The following is a 26,485-nucleotide window of genomic DNA, read 5'->3' on the forward strand; positions in this document are numbered from 1 at the left end:
TGTGTGTGTCTGTCTGTGTGTGTGTGTGTGTGTGTGTGAGTGTCTGTGTGAGGGTGTGTGTGTGTGTGTCTGTCTGTGTGTGTGTGTCTGTCTGTGAGTGTCTGTGTGAGGGTGTGTGTGTGTGTGTGTTTGAGTGTGTGAGGGTGTGAGTGTCTGTGTGTGTGTGTGTTTGAGTGTGTGAGGGTGTGTTTGTCTGTGTGTGTGTGTGTGTGTGTGTGAGTGTGTGTGTGTGTTTGCGTGTGTGAGGGTGTGAGTGTCTGTGTGTGTGTGTTTGAGTGTGTGAGGGTGTGTTTGTCTGTGTGTGTGTGTGTGTGTGTGTTTGAGTGTGTGTGTGTGTTTGCGTGTGTGAGGGTGTGAGTGTCTGTGTGTGTGTGTTTGAGTGTGTGAGGGTGTGTGTTTGAGTGTGTGAGGGTGTGTGTGTGTGTGTGTGTGTGTGTGTGTTTGAGTGTGTGAGGGTGTGTGTGTTTGAGTGTGTGAGGGTGTGTGTGTTTGAGTGTGTGAGGGTGTGTGTGTGTGAGGGTGTGTGTGTGTGTGTGTATGAGTGTGTGAGGGTGTGTGTGTATGAGTGTGTGAGGGTGTGTGTGTGAGAGTGTGTGAGTGTGTGTGAGTGTGTGTGTGTGTGTGTGTGTGAGTGTGTGTGTGTGTGTGTGTGTGTGTGTGTGTGTGTGTGTGTGTGTGTGTGTGTGTGTATATGTGAGCGTGTATTTATCACTTTGTGGGGACCAAATGTCCCCATAAGGATAGTAAAACCCGAAATGTTTGACCTTGTGGGGACATTTTGTCGGTCCCCATGAGGAAAACAGCTTATAAATCATACTAAATTATGTTTTTTGAAAATGTAAAAATGCAGAATGTTTTCTGTGAGGGTTAGGTTTAGGGGTAGGGTTAGGTTTAGGGGATAGAATATAAAGTTTGTACAGTATAAAAACCATTATGTCTATGGAAAGTCCCCATAAAACATGGAAACACAACATGTGTGTGTGTGTGTGTGTGTGTGTGTGTGTGTGTTTGAGTGTGTGAGGGTGTGTGTGTGTGTGTGTGTTTGAGTGTGTGAGGGTGTGTGTGTGTGTGTTTGAGTGTGTGAGGGTGTGTGTGTGTGTGTGTGTGTGTGTTTGAGGGGTGTGTGTGTGTGTGTTTGAGTGTGTGAGGGTGTGTGTGTGTGTGTGTGTGTGTTTGAGGGTGTGTGTGTGTGTGTGTGTTTGAGTGTGTGAGGGTGTGTGTGTGTGTGTGTGTGTGTTTGAGTGTGTGAGGGTGTGTGTGTTTGAATGTGTGAGGGTGTGTGTGTGTGTGTGTGTGTGTTTGAGTGTGTGTGTGTGAGAGAGAGTGTGTGTGTGTGTGTGTGTGTGTGTTTGAGTGTGTGTGTGTGTGTGAGAGAGTGTGTGTGTGTGTGTGGTCAGGTCTGGTACTGTGTGAGGGGCAGTAGTCTGGGTTATGGGTGTCCTGTCATGATCAGACAGACAGCTCGTTCAGACGTCGGGTCTCCCGTGTTTGTGCAGTCTCAGGAGTGGCCGAGGGGAAAAAAAACAACAACATGGCAAACCCAAAATAATCAGGCCGTAAATATTTGTACAAGTTAGAGCAACATAATCACTCAGGGCTCTAACCTGCCGTGGGTCTGGGCTTTGTGTTTCCTGTCCTAATCCTCCAGAAGAGACACACCGCTCTCACATTTGATCAGATATTCAACAAGTGTCTTACATTCCCATGTAGCACTTATGAGAGTGTTGGACGGCTCTTTGTTTTGTGTGGAAAGGAAAAATGTAAGAAGAGAGAAAATAGGAAGAGCCGTTGAGATGTTAAGGAGTAAGCCGAAGGGAGTCTGTTACGAAGACAGGAGCCTTTCTGTGTTTAATTACACCGTGCCGTAATCCAGGAAATGCTCACATGCGACGTTGAGGAGGCCGACGTGCACTTGCAGACGACATCCATGAGAGGGCAGCGTTTTGGGGCGTCCTACAGATGGACTTACATAACTCCTTTGGAAACTTCTGTGTTCAGTGAAGGTGTGGAAAATTAATTGAAACAACCCTTCAAGCGCAGGTTGTTTAAAGTCATGCTCAATCAAATGTAATACTCCAACTCTCAGGTATAAACTTTTAGGGAGTTCTGGGAGGGCGACGGGGGGTCACGGTTTTCCAGATGTGGCCGCTAAGAGATCAGGCCATCTGTCAATATAAGACACCGACAGCTGAGTGAAATGAGGGAATGATCTGTGAAGTAGGTAATTGAATTCCCAGAAGTACCCCCAAAAAACTTGAAGACATGGATTATGATTTTTTTAGCTACTAAGGTCTGGTCACCATTCACTTGCATTGTATAGCTTCATTTTTGGGTGAACTGTCCCTTTAAATGAACAAACTAATATAGCAATATAATGACACATTGTAACAGTCCCCTCTTGGCACTGAACTTCTGAACTTGTTCATTGTCACTTTGAATCTTTGTGACACCTGCGCTAGAAGCAGCGCAACAAATGCTTTTTTGCTTATTTGTAACATTGAAGTTATTTTTATAACTTCACATGATGTCTAAAATGTGCCAGTCCTGCGAGAGATGCTGAAGAAACAAAAGATCTGTCCATCAAGTGTTCACACAGGAAAACAGGTATACTTGAAATCTGACCTAACTGGCCCGAAACCGGCTCGGGTCGGGTTGCAGATCTATAAAACATGGTCAGAAATAAGGTGGGGCTCTAGGCAAAAAATGCCCCTCTACTGATAATAATTTTTTTTATGTTTAAATATAGTTTTTGTTTTGGCTTACTATACTATAATAGTTCTAGTTTTTACATATGTGACAAGGAAGAGGGTGTGGCTGCGCCGTGAGGATGCATGCCTGGCACTGAATTGTCCTAATCAGCCGGGAGGGGGATAAAGACCACCCGGCAGGGGACGGCCTTCCGCCGGGGGACGGAGGCGTGGCCGTCCGCCAGGGGACGGAGGAGCCGCGGCAGTCCGCCAGGGGACGGAGGAGTCGCGGCAGTCCGCCAGGGGACAGAGGAGTGGCTGAGGATCATGCTACGGCGTGTCCGGGGAGCGGAGGGCAAGTTTTTCTCTCTCTTTCTTTCTCTCTGCCGCTCTCCTTTGCTCTTTCACAGGGCTCCAATTCACACAGAATTACTGAAATAATTTATAAATATGAGTTTTTCGGCTTAGGTGAGGGAATTTGGTCATTTAGATGCTCCTTTCCTCACTTAGCGAGTTTCAAGCGGTTTATGAGCTAAAACGCATGACTTCACATTTCTGTCTCGGCCTAATATAAGATGAGTCTCATATATGGTCCAGATCCAAACTGGAGATGAATGGCACCCCCCCCTTCTCTCCTCATGCCATCCCTAATTAAGATGAGCGGTTCTGATTGGTTCCAGCGCCGCAGAGAAACAGGCCCCCACTGATCCTGGATCTGTTGTGTTGACTGAGTCTCATAATGGATGCGGACCACACAGGACCTGAGCTCTCAGTCTGCATGTCGCAGCTATTTCCTCTTGTAAATATTTTGTGCAGTTCGTGTCTGCCAAGCTGTCAGAGGGAGAGTGTGTGCATGTGTGTGTGTGTGTGTGTGTGTGTGTGTGTGTGTGTGTGTGTGTGTGTGTGTGTGTGTGTGTGTGTGTGTGTGTGTTTCGACGCAGATGGTACAGCCTGGGGATATTCTTTAATGAAACGGCATGGTTTAGGTGCTGCCTATGTTGTTTAAACCTGTTTCCAGATCTGTTCCAGGTATGCATTTAAGCATTGGCTTAAATAACATATCAGAAGGCAGACATGCATGGCACATTACCGCCACCTCTGCAGAATCATTCTCTGCCTTCTTTAAAGAAGCTTTCCAGACTTCAATGTATTCTGCAGCACTGACACGAGTCATGTGATGACCCTTTACTCCTATAAATATCACTCACTTCATAGACTTCGATGTATTCTGCAGCGCTGACGCGAGTCATGTGATGACCCTTTACACGTATAAATATCACTCGCTTCATAGACTTCAATGTATTCTGCAGCGCTGACGCGAGTCATGTGATGACCCTTTACGCGTATAAATATCACTCACTTCATAGACTTCAATGTATTCTGCAGCGCTGACGCGAGTCATGTGATGACCCTTTACTCGTATAAATATCACTCACTTCATAGACTTGAATGTATTCTGCAGCGCTGACACGAGTCATGTGATGACCCTTTACACGTATAAATATCACTCGCTTCATAGACTTCAATGTATTCTGCAGCGCTGACACGAGTCATGTGATGACCCTTTACTCGTATAAATATTGCTCGCTTCATAGACTTGAATGTATTCTGCAGCGCTGACACGAGTCATGTGATGACCCTTTACACGTATAAATATCACTCGCTTCATAGACTTCAATGTATTCTGCAGCGCTGACACGAGTCATGTGATGACCCTTTACTCCTATAAATATCACTCACTTCATAGACTTCAGTGTATTCTGCAGCACTGACGCGAGTCATGTGATGACCCTTTACTCCTATAAATATCACTCACTTCATAGACTTCAATGTATTCTGCAGCGCTGACACGAGTCATGTGATGACCCTTTACCCGTATAATTATCACTCACTTCATAGACTTCAATGTATTCTGCAGCGCTGACACGAGTCATGTGATGACCCTTTACACGTATAAATATCACTCACTTCATAGACGCGAGTCATGTGATGACCCTTTACTCGTATAAATATCACGCACTTCATAGACGCGAGTCATGTGATGACCCTTTACACGTATAAATATCACGCACTTCATAGACACGAGTCATGTGATGACCCTTTACTCGTGATAAATATCACGCACTTCATAGACGCGAGTCATGTGATGACCCTTTACTCGATAAATATCACGCACGTCATAGACGCGAGTCATGTGATGACCCTTTACACGTATAAATATCACTCACTTCATAGACGCGAGTCATGTGATGACCCTTTACTCGTATAAATATCACTCACTTCATAGACGCGAGTCATGTGATGACCCTTTACTCATAAATACCACGCACGTCATAGACGCGAGTCATGTGATGACCCTTTACACGTATAAATATCACTCACTTCATAGACACGAGTCATGTGATGACCCTTTACTCGTATAAATATCACGCACTTCATAGACGCGAGTCATGTGATGACCCTTTACACGTATAAATATCACTCACTTCATAGACACGAGTCATGTGATGACCCTTTACTCGTATAAATATCACGCACTTCATAGACGCGAGTCATGTGATGACCCTTTACTCGTATAAATATCACGCACTTCATAGACGCGAGTCATGTGATGACCCTTTACTCGTATAAATATCACGCACTTCATAGACGCGAGTCATGTGATGACCCTTTACACGTATAAATATCACTCACTTCATAGACACGAGTCATGTGATGACCCTTTACTCGTATAAATATCACGCACTTCATAGACGCGAGTCATGTGATGACCCTTTACACGTATAAATATCACTCACTTCATAGACGCGAGTCATGTGATGACCCTTTACTCGTATAAATATCACGCACTTCATAGACGCGAGTCATGTGATGACCCTTTACACGTATAAATATCACTCACTTCATAGACTTCAATGTAATCTGCAGCGCTGACACGAGTCATGTGATGACCCTTTACACGTATAAATATCACTCGCTTCATAGACTTCAATGTATTCTGCAGCGCTGACGCGAGTCATGTGATGACCATTTACGCGTATAAATATCACTCACTTCATAGATTTAAATGTAATCTGCAGCGCTGACACGAGTCATGTGATGACCCTTTACACGTATAAATATCACTCACTTCATAGATTTAAATGTATTCTGCAGCGCTGACACGAGTCATGTGATGACCATTTACGCGTATAAATATCACTCACTTCATAGATTTAAATGTAATCTGCAGCGCTGACACGAGTCATGTGATGACCCTTTACACGTATAAATATCACTCACTTCATAGACTTCAATGTATTCTGCAGCGCTGACGCGAGTCATGTGATGACCCTTTACACGTATAAATATCACTCACTTCATAGATTTAAATGTATTCTGCAGCGCTGACACGAGTCATGTGATGACCATTTACGCGTATAAATATCACTCACTTCATAGACTTCAATGTATTCTGCAGCGCTGACACGAGTCATGTGATGACCATTTACGCGTATAAATATCACTCACTTCATAGATTTAAATGTATTCTGCAGCGCTGACACGAGTCATGTGATGACCATTTACGCGTATAAATATCACTCACTTCATAGATTTAAATGTAATCTGCAGCGCTGACACGAGTCATGTGATGACCCTTTACACGTATAAATATCACTCACTTCATAGATTTAAATGTATTCTGCAGCGCTGACACGAGTCATGTGATGACCATTTACGTGTATAAATATCACTCACTTCATAGACTTCAATGTATTCTGCAGCGCTGACACGAGTCATGTGATGACCCTTTACACGTATAAATATCACTCACTTCATAGACTTCAATGTATTCTGCAGCGCTGACACGAGTCATGTGATGACCCTTTACACGTATAAATATCACTCACTTCATAGACTTCAATGTAATCTGCAGAACTGACACGAGTCATGTGATGACCCTTTACTCGTATAAATATCACTCACTTCATAGACTTCAATGTATTCTGCAGCGCTGACGCGAGTCATGTGATGACCCTTTACACGTATAAATATCACTCACTTCATAGACTTCAATGTATTCTGCAGCGCTGACACGAGTCATGTGATGACCCTTTACACGTATAAATATCACTCACTTCATAGACTTCAATGTAATCTGCAGAACTGACACGAGTCATGTGATGACCCTTTACACGTATAAATATCACTCACTTCATAGACTTCAATGTATTCTGCAGCGCTGACACGAGTCATGTGATGACCCTTTACACGTATAAATATCACTCACTTCATAGACTTCAATGTATTCTGCAGCGCTGACACGAGTCATGTGATGACCCTTTACACGTATAAATATCACTCACTTCATAGACTTCAATGTATTCTGCAGCGCTGACGCGAGTCATGTGATGACCCTTTACTCCTACAAATATCACTCACTTTGTTTCATAAAGAGAGTAAATCTCATAGCTCACGAGACTTATTGACAAAGATTTCTAGAGGTTTGATGCCAAATCCCCTTTGTTCTTTATAGTGTGGTTCACAGTGAGCACTGTCAAGTGCCCTTCAGTATGTCGCCCTGTTGTAAAAGACGAGTGATGGGGTTACAGCGGGGAACACTGGCCACAAGCTCCGCACCGCAGACCAAAATGACAGAGGTCATAACATGCCTGAGTGTCAGGAAATAAGACTTACGGCTTGGCCAGCCTGTATGACTCTATAAATATAGCATGAAGGGAATCACTTGGGCTCTCTTAAAGTTACATCTATATTTGGAAAGGTCTAGTTTGTTCACAGTTCACTTTTAGATCGGCGCTCCTGAAATAGACTGAGGAACTTCCACATATTGTTGATGGACGTGCAGCCATAGATCATCGGTCCTCTATAATCACAACAGATGATATTCGCCAGCAGGACAAGCCATTGACTTTCTGACTGTGTGATAGATCTGTCTATCTGTCTGTCTCTCTGTCGATCAATCCTTCAGTCTTTCTGTCCATCTGTCTGCCTATCGATCAGTCTTATCGTTCTGTCTGTCTGTCTGTGTCTGTCCGTCGATCTTTCTATTGATCAATCTATTGATCTATCTGTCTGTCTGCTGATCTATCGATCTGTCTGTCTGTCTGCTGATCTATCGATCTGTCTGTCTGTCTGCTGATCTATCGATCTGTCTGTCTGTCTGCTGATCTATCGATCTGTCTGTCTGTCTGCCTAATGTTCTATAATTCTATCTCTCTGTCTGCTGATCTATCGATCTGTCTGTCTGTCTGCTGATCTATCGATCTGTCTGTCTGTCTGCCTAATGTTCTATAATTCTATCTGTCTGTCTGCTGATCTATCGATCTGTCTGTCTGTCTGCCTAACGTTCTATAATTCTGTCTGTCTGCTGAACTATCGATCTGTCTGTCTGTCTGCCTAACGTTCTATAATTCTATCTGTCTGTCTGCTGATCTATCGATCTGTCTGTCTGTCTGCCTAACGTTCTATAATTCTGTCTGTCTGCTGAACTATCGATCTGTCTGCCTAACGTTCTATAATTCTATCTGTCTGTCTGCTGATCTATCGATCTGTCTGTCTGTCTGCTGATCTATCGATCTGTCTGTCTGTCTGTCTGCCTAACGTTCTATAATTCTATCTGTCTGTCTGCTGATCTATCGATCTGTCTGTCTGTCTGCTGATGTATCGATCTGTCTGTCTGTCTGCCTAACGTTCTATAATTCTATCTGTCTGTCTGCTGATCTATCAATCTGTCTGTCTGTCTGCTGATCTATCGATCTGTCTGTCTGTCTGCTGATCTATCGATCTGTCTGTCTGTCTGCCTGCCTAACGTTCTATAATTCTATCTGTCTGTCTGCTGATCTATCGATCTGTCTGTCTGTCTGCCTAACGTTCTATAATTCTGTCTGTCTGCTGAACTATCGATCTGTCTGTCTGTCTGCCTAACGTTCTATAATTCTATCTGTCTGTCTGCTGATCTATCGATCTGTCTGTCTGTCTGCTGATCTATCGATCTGTCTGTCTGTCTGTCTGCCTAACGCTCTATAATTCTATCTGTCTGTCTGCTGATCTATCGATCTGTCTGTCTGTCTGCCTAACGTTCTATAATTCTGTCTGTCTGCTGAACTATCGATCTGTCTGTCTGTCTGCCTAACGTTCTATAATTCTATCTGTCTGTCTGCTGATCTATCGATCTGTCTGTCTGTCTGCTGATCTATCGATCTGTCTGTCTGTCTGCCTAACGTTCTATAATTCTATCTGTCTGTCTGCTGATCTATCGATCTGTCTGTCTGTCTGTCTGCTGATGTATCGATCTGTCTGTCTGTCTGCCTAACGTTCTATAATTCTATCTGTCTGTCTGCTGATCTATCGATCTGTCTGTCTGTCTGCTGATCTATCGATCTGTCTGTCTGTCTGCTGATCTATCGATCTGTCTGTCTGTCTGCCTGCCTAACGTTCTATAATTCTATCTGTCTGTCTGCTGATCTATCGATCTGTCTGTCTGTCTGCTGATCTATCGATCTGTCTGTCTGTCTGTCTGTCTGCCTAACGTTCTATAATTCTATCTGTCTGTCTGCTGATCTATCGATCTGTCTGTCTGTCTGCTGATGTATCGATCTGTCTGTCTGTTTGCCTAACGTTCTATAATTCTATCTGTCTGTCTGCTGATCTATCGATCTGTCTGTCTGTCTGCTGATCTATCGATCTGTCTGTCTGTCTGCCTGCCTAACGTTCTATAATTCTATCTGTCTGTCTGCTGATCTATCGATCTGTCTGTCTGTCTGCCTAACGTTCTATAATTCTGTCTGTCTGCTGAACTATCGATCTGTCTGTCTGTCTGCCTAACGTTCTATAATTCTATCTGTCTGTCTGCTGATCTATCGATCTGTCTGTCTGTCTGCTGATCTATCGATCTGTCTGTCTGTCTGTCTGCCTAACGTTCTATAATTCTATCTGTCTGTCTGCTGATCTATCGATCTGTCTGTCTGTCTGCCTAACGTTCTATAATTCTGTCTGTCTGCTGAACTATCGATCTGTCTGTCTGTCTGCCTAACGTTCTATAATTCTATCTGTCTGTCTGCTGATCTATCGATCTGTCTGTCTGTCTGCTGATCTATCGATCTATCTGTCTGTCTGCTGATCTATCGATCTATCTGTCTGTCTAATGTTCTATTGATCAATCTATTGTTCTGACTTTCTGTCTGCTTGTCTATCTAACATTCTATCAATCAAACTTTTCTTTCTATCTGTCTGTCTTTCATTCTAACTGTCCATTAATTGATATGTCGTTCTATCTATCTATCTGTCTGTCTGTCAACATAATAAAGAACAGGGTTAGTTACGTAACCCCTAGTATGAATTTTACATCCCATTTTAAGACCTTATGAACAGCTGGTGCAACCCTTCCCGGTATCACGTCTTGTTTATCATTCTTCATTGTGTCTGTTCAATCGTACAGTGCTGTTATTACAAATAAACTTGCCATGCTTTCTACAGTTTCTCAAGTTGACAATGTTGTCAGTAATTGAACAGGATAGCCGTTGCTCACTGGTTTTATGGTGCATTTTGTGAATTTCTAGGGAGCGAACATTTCTGTGCATTGGACCAGAATGGAACTATTTTGACAATGGGGCTCCCTGTGCAGTGCGCACACACACACACACACACACACACACACACACACACACACACACACACACACACGACACTCGTAAACCAAAAGTGTTCTTACCTGTGCACCAGGTGTGCTTTATTCCTCTCGGATCACAGCAGCCCACAGCGGCTGTTAATGCATATGTCTGCAGCGTACACGCTCTATAATCTATAAAGTCGCCACGCTCTGGTTTACCAATGACCAGGATTTGGCACCACTTCTGTCTGCCTCCCCTAACTATAACCTCAATTAATCATTAGTAAGATATATTACACAACAAGCAGGAGGAGAGAGCGCACACAGTGAGATCTTGTTCATTTGTTCTGGTCGTAAATTTGCCAGAAATAAGACTCTGTGTTTCTGTACCGAGGGTCCTCTGCCATCGCCCACCTGAGGCCCTTTGCTTGGCACCCTCCAGTAATTGGCAATTACTGTGCTTAGAATTAAAGCAAACAACAGTAATTGGCAGGCGTTGCAGTAGGTAGAACAAGCGAGTCTTGTGAATCATTTGAGGGGAAGAGAGAAACAGACCTCCCTCAAAATGAGGATCACGGGCCAAAGGCAGTAAGACTTCTGTCTGTCTCAACGGTTCTGTGGCTCCGCTGTCTACAGTCATTTCCACTTAAAATCTAATTCAAAACACTCTTCCAGCCTACAACCCCAGAGGAAAAATCTATTGCTCAATTTATTGCTCTTTCAAATCTCAGGAGATCTGTTATGTTCATTTAAGGATCAACTTTGTCTCGAATATTTCTCCTAAAATTCCATAGGACACAAATGAGATTAATGTTGACCTACAATAAGAGTAAAGAGCTATAACATTTGATGAGAAATGCTCATGCTTAGAAAAATAATTGAAAAAAGCTTGGATGGCCGCAAAAACACATGGTGTGAATGGACACATACTCCGTAATTTTGCCTTAGAAATTTCTAAACATCCTTTAAACAATATAGATTTACTTAAGAAGAATTGCATATGACAGTAAGTCTTGTTTCCAGAGAAATCAAATAATGTTTTGTGACGGTTATGCTTGAAACTAAACTGTTTTCCAATTGTAACAAAGGACTCTGTGAGAGAAGTGTTTAGGATTCAAATGCAGGGTTTAATCAATCACAAAGCCAATGGAAAACCAGATAATAAACTAAAGAAACGCTACAGCCATAAACGGACCAGACCAGAAACACAGGAATCCAGAGAGCTTAAATACACATGAATCTAAACTACACACTCGGTCAAGGTGACCATGAGCTCCAAGGGCAAGGTCAAGGTGGCCAGGGGCTCCGGGAGCGAGGTCAAGGTGGCCGGGGGGATCTGAGTGTGAGGTCAAGGTGGCCGGGGGCTCCGAGAGTGAGTAACAAAGTGGCCGGGGGCTCCGAGGGCGAGGTCAAGTTGGCCGGGGGATCCAAGGGCGAGGTCACGTTGCCGGGGGCTCTGAGGGCAAGGTCACGTTGGCCGGGGGCTCCGAGGGCGAGGTCAAGTTGGCCGGTGGCTCCGGGAGCGAGGGTGAGGTGAAGGTGGCCGGGGTCTCCGAGGGCGAGGTCATGGTGGCCGGGAGCTCCAAGGGCGAGGTGAAGTTGGCCTGGGGCTCCGAGGTTGAGGTCAAGTTGGCTGGGGGGTCTGAAAGCAAGGTCAAGGTGTCTGGGGGCTCCGGGAGCATGGTCAAGGTGGCTGGGGGCTCTGAAAGCAAGATCAATGTGTCTGGGGGCTCCAGGTGCATGGTATCAGAAGTGAGTATCAAAGTGGCCGGGGGCTCCGAGGGCGAGGTCAAGTTGGCCGGGAGCTCCAAGGGCGAGGTCAAGTTGGTCTGGGGCTCTGAGGTTGAGGTCAAGGTGGCCGGGGGCTCCAAGGGCGAGGTCAAGTTGGCCTGGGGCTCCGAGGGCGAGGTCAAGTTGGCCTGGGGCTCCAAGGGCGAGGTCAAGTTGGCCGGGGGCTCCGAGGGCGAGGTCAAGATGGCTTGGGGCTCCGAGAGCGAGGTCAAGGTGGCCGGGGGCTCCAAGGGCGAGGTCAAGTTGGCCTGGGGCTCCGAGGGCGAGATCAAATTGGCCTGGGGCTCCGAGAGCGAGGTCAAGTTGGCCAGGGGCTCAGAGGGCGAGGTCAAGTTGGCCTGGGGCTCCGAGAGCGAGGTCAAGTTGGCCGGGGGCTCAGAGGGCGAGGTCAAGGTGGCCTGGGGCTCCGAGGTTGAGGTCAAGGTGGCCGGGGGCTCCAAGGGTGAGGTCAAGTTGGCTTGGGGCTCCGAGAGCGAGGTCAAGGTGGCTGGGGGCTCCGAGGGCGAGTTGGACGGGGAAGTGAGGAGTCAGGAACTGGAAACAGGAAACGCAAGACTAAATAAGAGTAAATAACATAAAAGACCCCTATACATTACACCAATGTGGTGAGATCTCTGACGTTTGATTGCACTGGTAATGACTTCAGTCAACAGAATTTCTTCTATAACAACTGAGAGAAGCTGTCATTTTTGTAAGATGAGTATTTTTTTTAGAAACGTTGAAAATTGTTTTACTTTCAGGGTTTTGGATTTATTTATAATTAAACTGCACTTTCACATCATCATCTCTTCACATCTCACTTGTTCCTGCCTGCCCAGCAAAATTACAGAAGTCTTGTTTTCAGAGAAATCTTATACAATTTGGTGAGGTTTAATCTTAAATGAAGACAAAATTATTTACCAATGGGGGTAAGAAAAATGTATTTTTTCCCCCTTTGAATTTTGTTATTTGGATGAATGGATAGACAAAAGAAGCTTTAAGCTGTTTTTTTTTAAAGTCATATTATTTACTATGTCTGAATCAAACAAATTTTTAAGAATTAGAAAAGATAGTAATAGAACTTTAAGGTTACAGTTGCATGTTACCACTTTTTCTATTGTAGACACAGGTAAATGCATAAAAAGAAAGAAAATAAAAACAGTAGAGACGACGGGTTGTTTGGCACACTTTTTATTCTTTCTCAAATGTCTCTGGTGTTACAAACGTTGAGGTACCCCAACTATACAGTGTGTGTGTGTGTGTGTGTGTGTGTGTGTACAGAGGTATACAGTTTTGGTAAACAGTATTTATGAAGGGTATGAATTGTTTAGCTTTTTTATACCAATTACTGACAACCCAAAACCAATGTGCCAACCAACCCAAAAACCAATGTGCCAACCAACCCAAAAACCAATGTGCCAACCAACCCAAAATCAATGTGCCAACCAACCCTAAACCAATGTACCAACCAACCCAAAAACCAATATGCCAACCAACCCAAAAACCAATGTGCCAACCAACCCAAAATCAATGTACCAACCAACCCAAAATCAATGTGCCAACCAACCCAAAACCAATGTGCCAACCAACCCAAAAACCAATGTGCCAACCAACCCAAAATCAATGTGCCAACCAACCCTAAACCAATGTACCAACCAACCCAAAAACCAATGTGCCAACCAACCCAAAATCAATGTGCCAACCAACCCTAAACCAATGTGCCAACCAACCCAAAAACCAATGTGCCAACCAACCCAAAATCAATGTGCCAACCAACCCTAAACCAATGTACCAACCAACCCAAAAACCAATATGCCAACCAACCCAAAAACCAATGTGCCAACCAACCCAAAATCAATGTGCCAACCAACCCAAAATCAATGTGCCAACCAACCCAAAACCAATGTGCCAACCAACCCAAAAACCAATGTGCCAACCAACCCAAAATCAATGTGCCAACCAACCCAAAACCAATGTACCAACCAACCCAAAAACCAATATGCCAACCAACCCAAAACCAATGTAGCAACCAAACAACAAATCAATGTGCCAACCAACCGAAAACCAATGTGCCAACCAACCCAAAAAACGATGTGCCAACCAACCCAAAACCAATGTGCCAACCAACCCAAAATCAATATGCCAACCAACCCAAAAACCAATATGCCAACCAACCCAAAATCAATGTGTCAACCAACCCAAAAACCAATATACCAACCAACCCCACTCACACTCTGTCAGCCAGCTGGCATACACTGTAAATAATGAGCAGGATTTTACAGGATATACCAGCGATCTCTTACAGTAAAATACTGTATTCAGAATTGGATTGTAAAATGAATGCAGGCGAGGTCATTTCCTGCTGATGCAGTTGTGTTCAAGCCCTCAATATGTTGTATTGTGATGGAACACATATATGCACGTTTGTGTTGTGGTCATTGTAAAAGTGATGAACTCTCTGTGTGGTCGAGAATGTGTTTCCAGTGAAAGCTGGTTTAACAGAGCGATCAACATCACACACGAGTCACAGATGAGTGTCAGAATGTGCGTAACTCCCGTGTGGTAAGACGCGCAGTCGGAGCAGTTAAAGAGACGAGTTAGATGAGCTTCAGGGTGGTACGGCGCGACAGACTCGACTCATCTCACGGCTTTAGACGGTGCTGCCATGTTGCTCGAGATAAAGAGAGAAAAGTGTTCTCCTGCAGCGCAACACTCGCCCAGGAATTCCCCGACATACCACAGCCTGACCGCAGTCTCTTTAAACCGCAGCCTGCACATCAACACACAGACCGTGAACATGCGCGCTGAACGCTGGCGTGGCCCTCTGCACCACAGGCATGTTATTAATGTTAATCGTAACCAAACTTTCTCACACTCTCCTGTCTGTTTGTGTAAACAAACGTCCCATCTCGCCCACAGAACACATGACTCACTTATATTGTGTGGTTTCTAGAACCGTCCGACTGCTGGACACATTCTGACCCGTGTTTGATGTTTAATGCTCAGGTGTTTTACAGCTCATTCATCCTGATATATAACACGTACAGTAAGAGGAAAGAGTAAATCCTTAAGTCTAAATATCTGATACGCTGCTGCTGAGGTAAATGTATCTTGTTTTAAGGATTTTTCGATATTTTAAAATGAGTGTTGCGGCCGAATTCCCCGTATGAATATAGACGGTTATTATACCATATACATCTGCTGATCTACGGTATTGAGAAATAAATACAACCGGACAGAGAATCTCACATACGTGTGCATCACCTCTCCTCCTCAACTTGTGTCACACACACACACATAAACACATACACACACATACATACACATACATATACACACACATAAACACACACATACACACACATACACACACATACATACACATACATATACACACACACATACATACACATACATATACACACACATAAACACACACATACACACACATACACACACATACATATACACATACATATACACACACATAAACACACACATACACACACATACATACACATACATATACACACACACATACATACACATACACACACATACACATACATACACATACATATACACACACATACATACACACACATATACACACACACATACATATACATATACACACACATAAACACACACATACACACACATACATACACATACATATACACACACACATACATACACATACATACACACACACACACATACACACACATACATACACATACATATACACACACACATACATACACACACATATACACACACACATACATATACATACACACACACATACACACACACACACATACACACACATAAACACACACATATACATACACACACTGACAAATACACTTATATATACACACACATATAGCGGAGAAAATGTCAGAGAGAAGCGAGGGGGTCTGACATGAGTGTGTGTGTGTGTTAAAGCAGTGTTTCTCAACTGGTCGATTCGGACCGCATCAGGGAAAGAACAATGTCATGATTCTCCCATTGGAAATATTTCAGGGCTTCCCTCGATATTGCGGAGCACACACCTCAAAACTGATGTGACCAATTTCAATTCTAGCGAGACTTTATTAGTGTAAAGCGTTACGGAGGAAGACCAGTCGAACCTCTCAAACAGTAGCAGCCCTGAAATCCGCTACGATGAGTTCTAATTTCAAAATAAAAGTCCTTTCAGTTTTTCAAACTAAACGCTGTTGTTCTGGCTTAAGCTTACAGAGTCTTACGTTCGCTCTGTAACGGGGTCCGCGCGGGCATGTTGGAGCCCACCGGGAAAACACCGTTTGATCTCATCGTCTAGGACAAACAATTGAGATTTGTGATTTTACATTCTGTGAATGTGGTTGGATGCGGGCATGTCTGCAGCGTCCGGGGGAGTCGGATCGGTCTCTGAGCCAGCGCTCTGTCATCTGTCAGACCAATTCATCTCAGGTTTGCACTTTAACGGAGACCTACTTTCTGCCACCATGGAGTGGGGGCGTACAAGGCGCTCCAGATTTAGGATGAATATGTTATTTATTCCCATTTTTCTTTTGGGTAAAAATCTGTGGGTGTGGATATTTTTCTTTGCTCCGTGAGGCATCTTCTTTTGCAAGGTTTGAGAAACCTAAGCCATTCCCCGATGCCCACCGCAGAGCTACCCGAGAACTCACACAAACTAACAAGTCCAAGCTGGTCTTTTGGGTACATTGCATTGCTTGGGTACCCAAAGACCATGCAACTGTTACTTTAACTGACCTACTATTGAGCACAACTAGGGCAGGATATCCATGTGGCACTAGTGTTACAGTCCCTGTATATGGGATGATTGTTATCGTCTCTACAGGATGCCTCCTGGGCCTTGAAGTCTCCAAACATTCCTCGACCTCACCTTAATATAATTTGGGCTTACACTAGGTTCAGATGGCACTTCTGAAGCATTGGCGCTCTTTACAAGCACCATTAAAGGCTCTTTCTGCTCACGCCCGCTGCTCTAGAGGAAAAGCATGTCCAAGTGTTCACTCAGATCCCGGTGTTCTTTGGAAGAGAGGAATGTTGGGAACCGTTCATGAGCCATGAAGGATCATATGCAGTTATTTGTATTATAAAACGTTTAACTTAAATATGACGTAAAACGTCAATATTTTATAATAGGGTGTTTTTCTTCACTTTTCAAATGCTTTTTTTATGTGTGGATTTCACTGTTTTAGCCTTCAGACCCTGACTTTCAATATTAAACTATGAAATATGTGACTCTACCCTCCCTAGCAACCGGGCCAATTTGGTTACCCCACGTGACTCTACCGTGCTTAGCAACCGGGCCAATTTGGTTACCCCATGTGACTCTACCCTCCCTAGCAACCGGGCCAATTTGGTTACCCCACGTGACTCTACCCTCCTTAGCAACCGGGCCAATTTGGTTACCCAATGTGACTCTACCCTCCCTAGCAACCGGGCCAATTTGGTTACCCAATGTGACTCTACCCTCCATAGCAACCGGGCCAATTTGGTTACCCCACGTGACTCTACCGTCCTTAGCAACCGGGCCAATTTGGTTACCCAATGTGACTCTACCCTCCCTAGCAACCGGGCCAATTTGGTTACCCCATGTGACTCTACCCTCCTTAGCAACCGGGCCAATTTGGTTACCCAATGTGACTCTACCCTCCCTAGTAACCGGGCCAATTTGGTTACCCCACGTGACTCTACCCTCCTTAGCAACCGGGCCAATTTGGTTACCCAATGTGACTCTACCCTCCCTAGCAACCGGGCCAATTTGGTTACCCAATGTGACTCTACCCTCCATAGCAACCGGGCCAATTTGGTTACCCCACGTGACTCTACCGTCCTTAGCAACCGGGCCAATTTGGTTACCCAATGTGACTCTACCCTCCATAGCAACCGGGCCAATTTGGTTACCCCACGTGACTCTACCGTGCTTAGCAACCGGGCCAATTTGGTTACCCAATGTGACTCTACCCTCCCTAGCAACCGGGCCAATTTGGTTACCCCACGTGACTCTACCCTCCTTAGCAACCGGGCCAATTTGGTTACCCAATGTGACTCTACCCTCCCTAGCAACCGGGCCAATTTGGTTACCCAATGTGACTCTACCCTCCATAGCAACCGGGCCAATTTGGTTACCCCACGTGACTCTACCGTCCTTAGCAACCGGGCCAATTTGGTTACCCCATGTGACTCTACGCTCCATAACAATCGGGCCAATTTGGTTGCTAAGGAGACCTGGCTGAAATCACTCAGCACGTCCTGGATTCAAACTATCACTCCGCTACTCTGGGGGTAATAGTTAGCGTCAATACTCGCTGAGTGACCCAGACCCACTTTTTTTATTTGTTATATTTATTGTATGAATATTATATATTTTTTTAAATACGATGACTGTCCCACAGTTGTGCTACTTTTTCAAAAATTAGTGTACTTGTTATCTAAGTGTACAAAAGAGTGGATAAATAAAATGTTGCATTTTAGCTAAAAATGTCCAAAAGAAGCATTGAAAAGTTTGATTAATTTGACTCCCGGTACTGTTCAACATTAGGGGGATATCAATGGCACAAACACTATCTCCGTTAATATCTGCCGTGACTCAGCTGTTCCCAATAATTCTTTAATCGTGATCTCATGCATCAAACAAGACAAAATAAAAGATCTCAAAACAATAAATGAAGTATTTCCAAGTTTGAATGTTGCCACATTTCCCTTTCGTCTCTAAAAACAATGAGCTCACATTCACTGGCTTTGTGCTGATGAAGGGACATGGAAAACTGGGCCAGCGAGCTTCTGCTCCAGTGGCTGAATCGATGCAGAGGTGCGTCTCAAAGGAAGATTTGTGTACAGAACTTAATTACAAATCCCATGATTTCATCATTAGGGTCGCCTATCATGTTACTTCACTCTTCTTTTCCTTCTAAACCCAGCCAGCTGCCTGACAGCATTCATTTTCTGTGACTCTGGATTATCTGGATCTGTATTTACTTGAATTATTCTGCTGGAATCAGCGATGGATTATTGTCCATTTGCACAGACCTTCAGTGTTCTCACAACAGACTAATATATGTTTTAAAGTCCCTGTGTTTCTCTATTTGCTACATTGAAGGAAGACAAACACACTTGAACAGCTCCGCACAAACAGCTACTGCAGCCGTCGGTCGACTTCCTATTTTTACAATGAACTCTCCGAACAAACTGGATATGCTAAAAGGAAAAACAACTTTGACAGGGCGGAGGGCGGGGCCGTTATTCTACACGCCCGGTCTCTATCGGGCTAATCAAGCCTCCGAGAGGGATAAAGGCGGACGGTGGTGCGACCAGAGAGCGAGAGAGAGCGTTTACAGGCAGCTGTCCGTCATATAGAGTGTGTTTGTGTCTTTTCGTTTAAGTGCTTTATTAAAAATATTATTTATATTGTCAAGCTGGTTCTTGCCGCCTCCTTTCCCTTGAACTGCTTTACACTGGTGCCGAAACCCGGGAAGGAGGAGGGATACACCGTAGCTTGGTCCTCGGCCACTCCTCCACCCTCTAATGGACGACAGCCGCACCTCCCCGGACGGTTCGGAGGCAGTCCTCCGGCCCTGGCGAACGGAACACCCCGGTGCTTTCTCGGGAAACGGAAGGGGTCTCCCCTCCAGGCGGTCGGCCGGGAGCCCCTCCCCGCTCGCGGTCGGCGGTCCTCTCTTGACCCTGCCGCTTTTAACGGCTGGTACGGTTCTCCCCCTGCCCCTAGCAGATGGCCGCGACTGCTCCATTGGAGTGAATGGTAGCGGCGAGATCTACACTACCGAGAGCGAGAAACACATTATAGCGACTACGAGGAGGTTACCCCATGTGACTCTACCCTCCCTAGCAACCGGGCCAATTTGGTTGCTAAGGAGACCTGACTGGATTCACTCATGCGCTGGATTCAAACTCGCGACTCCAGCGGTGATAGTCAAAGTCGATACTCACTGAGATACCCAGACCCTCCCTAGTGACCGGGCCAGTTTGGTTGCTAAGGAGACCTGACTGGAGTCACTCACGTGCTGGATTCAAACACGCATCTCCAGGTGTGATAGTCAGTGTCAATACTCGCTGAGCTACCCAGGCCCCCATTCTTCTATTGTTTCTCACTTTCACAGTAAACGTAGAGAATTAAAAGCAGCGTCCCAACATCCTCTCTGGCTTTACCATATTAGCCTAATGCCCGTTCCTCCAATAACTAGGCATTTGTTTACAGATGTAGAGTGAAGGTTTTTCGGTCTGATTAAGATATCAGTCCGATTAGTAACGGATTATTAGGATTCATGTAAACCGCTCTAAAATGTGGTTAAGTAGTAGCTCTCGCTACTTTTAGCTTTCACAACACTACGTGACAGTATGACTGAACTTAGAAACTAGACCATGTTAAAATATCTCTTTGACGCAAGCGTAGTAAACTAAAAAAAGACTGGCATGAAAAACAGGCACTTGTTCACCAAGACATACATATTATGCTGGCCAACTTAACCAGTGACCACTAAAGAGGGCCTTTGGCTTGCTGCTGGTGAAACACCAGACCAAAACTCTGAGTAATGACTCAAGGAAAGAGAGTGAAGTTGCTTCTAGTGAAGTGCGTCACCTCGTAGGACTGGGCAACACCCTTCCGTTGGGACAGTTGCATCACCACAGTTCACCGCATCATCAAAGCGAGACGTCTCCGCTCCGCAGCACAACTGTGGGAGTAGCCAACGCTGCACATCCATATTATCAGAACAAAGCACTGGAGGCCACATACGCAATATTTACAGCAGGATCATGATTTTACTCATGGTAAAAGGATAAACACAGACACACGTGCATTTTAGGTCACTTGATTCTATACTTAGTTACCACAGCACAGCTGGTGACATTTCTGATATGCATTCGCCAACGTCATTAGCAAAACAATACGCTTTGCACCACAATGCATTTGGGACTTGCACAGGAAGTGAAAAAGCATGATTACTTGTTCAGTTGATGTGCTGTTTTCACACTTGGTTGGATTGCTTGGTGCTCTCCAGTCCACGTGGTGGCGTAGTGAATTGCCTCAATCCGGGTGGCGAAGGAGGAATCTCAGTTGCCACTGCGTATGAGACCGTCAGTCTGCGCATTTTATCACGTGGCATGTTGAGCGTGTTACCGTGGAGACGTAGCGCGTGTGGAGGCTTCACGCTATTCTCCGCAGCATCCACGCACAACTCACCACACGCCCCACCGAGAGTGAGAACCACATTATAGTGACCATGAGGAGGTTACCCCATGTGACTCTACCCTCCCTAGCAACCGGGGCAATTTGGTTGCTAAGGAGACCTGGCTGGATTCACTCACCACACCCTGAATTCAAACTCACGACTCAAGGTGTGATAGTCAGCGTCAATACTCCCTGAGATACCCAGACCCTCCCTAGCAACCGGGGCAATTTGGTTGCTAAGGAGACCTGGCTGGAGTCACTCACCACACCCTGAATTCAAACTCACGACTCAAGGTGTGATAGTCAACGTCAATACTTGCTGAGATACCCAGACCCTCCCTAGCAACCGGGGCAATTTGGTTGCTAAGGAGACCTGGCTGGAGTCACTCAGCACACCCTGGAATTCAAACTCATGACTCCAGGTGTGATAGTCAACGTCAATACTCGCTGAGATACCCAGACACTCCCTAGCAACCGGGCCAGTTTGGTTGCTAAGGAGACCTGGCTGGAGTCACTCAGCACACCCTGGATTAAAACTCACGACTCCAGGTGTGATAGTCAGCATCAATATTCGCTGAGATACCCAGACCCTCCCTAGCAACCGGGGCAATTTGGTTGCTAAGGAGACCTGGCTGGAGTCACTCAGCACACCCTGAATTCAAACTCGCGACTCCAGGTGTGATAGTCAACGTCAATACTCGCTGAGATACCCAGACCCTCCCTAGCAACCGGGCCAATTTGGTTGCTAAGGAGACCTGGCTGGAGTCACTCGGCACACCCTGGATTAAAACTTGCGAATCCAGGTGTGATAGCGTCAATACTCGCTGAGATACCCAGACTCCCCCATTTCAGTTTGTTCTTAACATTTTATTTGTCATATTTAAGATCAGATTGTTTAATGAATCTGTCACATTGTCACGCAGCTTTATAAAAAGCCTGCTATTGGATAATACAGCTGCAAACACGCATCTCGTGTGTGAGTGCAGCAACGCACTGTTACTCGTTTCACATGTGAAAAGGGCGTTTCTTAAAGGCACAGCAACACAAAACAGCCCATTTTATTATAAGGATCAGAGAGAGAGCGGAAAATGGGATGTCCAAAAAATTAGTTCTGGTTTTGACACAAAAATGTTGACTAATGTTATAAGTGGATCTCAGGAAATGCATGATATGACCCTTTTAAGCACAGATGGATGTGTACAGTGGATGTCATGTTAATAAATGTCTCAGTCATGGTTACTGCTGACGTCACTGGGACGGATCAAATACAGTAGAGAAGCTGATCCAGAGCCAGTCTGTTCCTTTATTTGCTGTCCCAATTTGTTTTGGGGCTTTTACCATGTCTTCTGGTTGGCCTCAGCAGGACTGTTAACACACTGCACATTTTACACGCTGCCATTAAAAGCCGCACTCTTTAAATCCCAGGTTTATTTTTAGCTTGTCTCTGTTCTGAGTAGAGTGGTTTGAATGCAGACGGGAGTTCATCTCCTCCAACCGTCCTGTGCCAGCTTCAACGATGCCTGTAAATGTTTTAACTCAATCACACACACATTTGAGACTTTGATAGATTACTTTTCATTTAGACTTCTCTGCAACTGCTACACAAGTAAGAGTAACTAAAAATAGTGATGCTACTAATTTTGATTATTTAATTGCTCAGCTGTTTTCAAATTAGTGTAGATATTTGAGTAACAAACTACTTTTCCATTAAATAATGGTGTAGCATGACAAAACACTACATCTCAGTTTTTAGCATGTATAAACACTACATTGCTGTTTTTAGCATGTATAAACACTACATTGCTGTTTTTAGCATGTATAAACACTACATTGCTGTTTTTAGCATGTATAAACACTACATTGCTATTTTTAGCATGTATAAACACTACATTGCTATTTTTAGCATGTATAAACACTACATTGCTGTTTTTAGCATGTATAAACACTACATTGCTATTTTTAGCATGTATAAACACTACATTGCTATTTTTAGCATGATAAAACACTGTTGCTATTTTTAGCATGTATAAACACTACATTGCTATTTTTAGCATGATATAAACACTACATTGCTGTTTTTAGCATGTATAAACACTACATTGCTGTTTTTAGCATGTATAAACACTACATTGCTGTTTTTAGCATGTATAAACACTACATTGCTATTTTTAGCATGTATAAACACTACATTGCTGTTTTTAGCATGTATAAACACTACATTGCTGTTTTTAGCATGTATAAACACTACATTGCTATTTTTAGCATGTATAAACACTACATTGCTATTTTTAGCATGTATAAACACTACATTGCTATTTTTAGCATGTATAAACACTACATTGCTGTTTTTAGCATGTATAAACACTACATTGCTATTTTTAGCATGTATAAACACTACATTGCTATTTTTAGCATGTATAAACACTACATTGCTATTTTTAGCATGTATAAACACTACATTGCTGTTTTTAGCATGTATAAACACTACATTGCTATTTTTAGCATGTATAAACACTACATTGCTGTTTTTAGCATGTATAAACACTACATTGCTATTTTTAGCATGTATAAACACTACATTGCTGTTTTTAGCATGTATAAACACTACATTGCTGTTTTTAGCATGTATAAACACTACATTGCTGTTTTTAGCATGTATAAACACTACATTGCTGTTTTTAGCATGTATAAACACTACATTGCTGTTTTTAGCATGTATAAACACTACTATTGCTGTTTTTAGCATGTATAAACACTACATTGCTATTTTTAGCATGTATAAACACTACATTGCTGTTTTTAGCATGTATAAACACTACATTGCTGTTTTTAGCATGTATAAACACTACATTGCTGTTTTTAGCATGTATAAACACTACATTGCTGTTTTTAGCATGTATAAACACTACATTGCTGTTTTTAGCATGTATAAACACTACATTGCTGTTTTTAGCATGTATAAACACTACATTGCTGTTTTTAGCATGTATAAACACTACATTGCTGTTTTTAGCATGTATAAACACTACATTGCTGTTTTTAGCATGTATAAACACTACATTGCTGTTTTTAGCATGTATAAACACTACATTGCTGTTTTTAGCATGTATAAACACTACATTGCTGTTTTTAGCATGTATAAACACTACATTGCTGTTTTTAGCATGTATAAACACTACATTGCTGTTTTTAGCATGTATAAACACTACATTGCTGTTTTTAGCATGTATAAACACTACATTGCTGTTTTTAGCATGTATAAACACTACATTGCTGTTTTTAGCATGTATAAACACTACATTGCTGTTTTTAGCATGTATAAACACTACATTGCTGTTTTTAGCATGTATAAACACTACATTGCTGTTTTTAGCATGTATAAACACTACATTGCTGTTTTTAGCATGTATAAACACTACATTGCTGTTTTAGCATGTATAAACACTACATTGCTGTTTTTAGCATGTATAAACACTACATTGCTGTTTTTAGCATGTATAAACACTACATTGCTGTTTTTAGCATGTATAAACACTACATTGCTGTTTTTAGCATGTATAAACACTACATTGCTGTTTTTAGCATGTATAAACACTACATTGCTGTTTTTAGCATGTATAAACACTACATTGCTGTTTTTAGCATGTATAAACACTACATTGCTGTTTTTAGCATGTATAAACACTACATTGCTGTTTTTAGCATGTATAAACACTACATTGCTGTTTTTAGCATGTATAAACACTACATTGCTGTTTTTAGCATGTATAAACACTACATTGCTGTTTTTAGCATGTATAAACACTACATTGCTGTTTTTAGCATGTATAAACACTACATTGCTGTTTTTAGCATGTATAAACACTACATTGCTGTTTTTAGCATGTATAAACACTACATTGCTGTTTTTAGCATGTATAAACACTACATTGCTGTTTTTAGCATGTATAAACACTACATTGCTGTTTTTAGCATGTATAAACACTACATTGCTGTTTTTAGCATGTATAAACACTACATTGCTGTTTTTAGCATGTATAAACACTACATTGCTGTTTTTAGCATGTATAAACACTACATTGCTGTTTTTAGCATGTATAAACACTACATTGCTGTTTTTAGCATGTATAAACACTACATTGCTGTTTTTAGCATGTATAAACACTACATTGCTGTTTTTAGCATGTATAAACACTACATTGCTGTTTTTAGCATGTATAAACACTACATTGCTGTTTTTAGCATGTATAAACACTACATTGCTGTTTTTAGCATGTATAAACACTACATTGCTGTTTTTAGCATGTATAAACACTACATTGCTGTTTTTAGCATGTATAAACACTACATTGCTGTTTTTAGCATGTATAAACACTACATTGCTGTTTTTAGCATGTATAAACACTACATTGCTGTTTTTAGCATGTATAAACACTACATTGCTGTTTTTAGCATGTATAAACACTACATTGCTGTTTTTAGCATGTATAAACACTACATTGCTGTTTTTAGCATGTATAAACACTACATTGCTGTTTTTAGCATGTATAAACACTACGTTGCTATTTTTAGCATGTATAAACACTACATTGCTGTTTTTAGCATGTATAAACACTACATTGCTGTTTTTAGCATGTATAAACACTACATTGCTGTTTTTAGCATGTATAAACACTACATTGCTGTTTTTAGCATGTATAAACACTACATTGCTGTTTTTAGCATGTATAAACACTACTGTTGCTGTTTTTAGCATGTATAAACACTACATTGCTGTTTTTAGCATGTATAAACACTACTGTTGCTGTTTTTTAGCATGTATAAACACTACATTGCTGTTTTTTAGCATGTATAAACACTACATTGCTGTTTTTAGCATGTATAAACACTACATTGCTGTTTTTAGCATGTATAAACACTACATTGCTGTTTTTAGCATGTATAAACACTACATTGCTGTTTTTAGCATGTATAAACACTATACTGCTGTTTTTAGCATGTATAAACACTATATTGCTGTTTTTAGCATGTATAAACACTACATTGCTGTTTTTAGCATGTATAAACACTACATTGCTGTTTTTAGCATGTATAAACACTATACTGCTGTTTTTAGCATGTATAAACACTATACTGCTGTTTTTAGCATGTATAAACACTACATTGCTGTTTTTAGCATGTATAAACACTACATTGCTGTTTTTAGCA

General features: G+C 42.8%; 1 long non-coding RNA gene across 1 annotated transcript in view; it reads right to left on the minus strand.

The window, feature by feature from the left end:
• Positions 1 to 3,948: 3,948 nt before the first annotated feature.
• The window catches only part of LOC127638983 (uncharacterized), a 66,523-nt gene continuing 43,986 nt past the window's right edge, over positions 3,949 to 26,485 (minus strand). Inside the window, exons 2-3 of the long non-coding RNA XR_007969918.1 lie at positions 4,326 to 4,410; positions 3,949 to 4,098 (exon numbers count right to left, since the gene is read on the minus strand). This is a non-coding gene — a long non-coding RNA (uncharacterized LOC127638983). The remainder of the gene's footprint in view (positions 4,099 to 4,325; positions 4,411 to 26,485) is intronic.

The sequence above is a fragment of the Xyrauchen texanus genome, chromosome 47 (assembly GCF_025860055.1).
Source record: "Xyrauchen texanus isolate HMW12.3.18 chromosome 47, RBS_HiC_50CHRs, whole genome shotgun sequence".
Taxonomy (NCBI): Eukaryota; Metazoa; Chordata; class Actinopteri; order Cypriniformes; family Catostomidae; genus Xyrauchen; species Xyrauchen texanus.